We start from the raw sequence: 2,470 nt of genomic DNA on the forward strand, positions 1-2,470 counted from the left end.
CTTGTAGTAACAGTTGTTCTGCCTATATTGTTTTGTATTTTTCCCATCGGTCTTTCTTTTCAAGAAGTATTTTCTGTTCTTCTAGCCGCTCCAGGCTGGTCTGCCAGTCCTTTTAAGTGGAAATGTCCCACCTCTGAAGATTCTGGATGCTGTTCAGGATTCCACCTATAATCTTATGTAATGCACAGGCTCCACAGGAAGCCTCCTTCACTGGGCATGTTGCAGTCCCATTTTAGGTATTCCAATCAGTTGCAGACAGAAGATGGACTTACAAGCTTTCTATGGTGATATTTCTAGTTATTCGTTTCTCTCCCCCTCTAGTGTCTACTTGAAATGGTATTTCCCATATAATTTTATCCACAAAATTTTAGTTGATATTGAACCGTCTCTATTGATCAGAGAAATGGCCCAGTAAGTTGTCTGGCCACCTAATTTTAAGACAGAGAAAATGGGGAGGGAGAGTGTCTAAGTAGGTATTAATTATGGATTCAGAGATTCGTTAGGGTGATTCCCAGCTCTTCAAGAATTCTCTCTCTGGGTTTCTTTGGATAGAGCCCCAAATTCATATGCACTCCCAACTTAGTGCCACTCTTCTTTTTAGAAAGGGTATAAAAGAACCCCAGGGGGTTCAGTCCACAGCATTCATATGATAAGCTGTTAAGTGCTGTAAAGTCAGTTTCAACCCATAGCAACTTCGCAGTCCAGCACATTAGACTGCAGCACACCACATCTCAGGACTCCAAAATGTCAATAATAACCATTTACAATTCGATGTATACCCTGTGAAAACGAGTTTGGAAGAAATGAAAAAGCTGATGGCTCAAAGTCATATGGAATTGCAAGGGAACCTGAAGCGATTAAATAATCTTAAAAAAGAACAGAGATATTCGGTTCTTCTACTTCCCAATTTCAAGATGTACTACACTAAGCTACCATAATTCGTGTGGTCCTGGCATTACAGACAGACATATGCCATAAAGACAGAAACTGAATAAAACTGAGTATCAAGACATAAACCCATACGTGAATGGCCTATTATTTTTCCATAAGGGTGCCAAGTTCATTCACTTGGGGAACGATCAGTCTCTTCCACATGCTAACAACATGACGATTAACTCCTACTTCACACTGTTGTTATTGTTGGTGTCGCTGAGTTGGTTCTGACTTATAGAGACCCTCTAGAGGGTTTAAAAGGAGCAGCTTTGAACAGATGACCTTGTGGTTAGCAGTCTAATACTTTCCCTGAAGTGCCACACCAGGACTCCATTTCCCACTATGTATGAAAGATAACTGAAAATGGATCAACGATCTAAAAATAAAAGCTAACATTGTAACACCCTTAGAAAACATAAGGGCAAATCTTCAGAGTATTGTACAAGAGAGCTTCAAATGTTCTTTGAAAAGTTTCATTTAATCTTTATATTCCATTTCTCCACAAACTTTGAAGCCCCCTCAATTTTGGCAACATATTCTTAGAAAGGACACCAAAGGAACAAGAAACCAAAGGAAAAAAGGTAAGTGGGACTGTACAAAAATTTAAAATCAAGGTAAGATTGTTGTTGTTGTTAAGTGCCGTTGAGTCAGTTTTTTGACCCATAGCGACCCTGTACAGGGTTTCCGAGGGTGTAAATCTTTACGGGAGTAGAAAGCCTCATCTTTCTCCCGCGGAGCGGCTGGTAGTTTCGAACCGCTGACCTTAAGGTTCACAGCCCGATTCGTAACCACTACGCTACCAGAGCTCCTTCAAGGTAAGATTATCAAAGTAAAAAGATACCTAACCAATAAGACAACATGTTTTAAAATTATATAAAGGATGCTTTGAAAGTTCATGGGAAAATCCCATTATCTTTTAATACCATTTCCCCATGAATTTTTTTTTTGAAACTTCCTCTTGTATCTTATGAGTGGAATATCCAAAGGATACAAAGAACTCTTATATACCTCAACAAAAAGACAAACAACCCAATTAAAAATATGAATAAAGGACTGAAAATATATTTCTTCAAAAATATATAGCCAATGCTGCTACGAAGTGCCATCAAGTCTGTTCTGATCCATAGTGACCCTGTATAGGGTTTCTGAGGAGCAGCTGGTGAGCTTGAACCACCGACCTTACAGTTCAAATGGCTTTCCAGTCTGGTGCATTAACCCACAGCGCCACACCAGGACTCCATATAGCCCATGTTATTGCTGTTATTGTTAAGTACTGTGGAGTTGGTTCCGACTTACAGTGACCCTGCACTGGGTTTCCGAGGCTGCAAATCTTTACGGGAGCAGAAAGCCTCTCTTTCTCCCACGGAACAGCTGGTAGTTCTGAACTGCCGACCTTGAGGTTAGCAGCCCGATTCACAACCATGCTACCAAAGCTCCTTATATAGCCAATAAGTATATGAAAAGATACTCGACATTGTTAGTCATTGTTGTTGTTAAGTGCCATTGAATCTGTTCTGACTTAGCAACCCTGTATGGG

Source organism: Chrysochloris asiatica, unplaced genomic scaffold, assembly GCF_000296735.1.
Source record: "Chrysochloris asiatica unplaced genomic scaffold, ChrAsi1.0 scaffold00485, whole genome shotgun sequence".
NCBI classification, from domain to species: Eukaryota; Metazoa; Chordata; class Mammalia; order Afrosoricida; family Chrysochloridae; genus Chrysochloris; species Chrysochloris asiatica.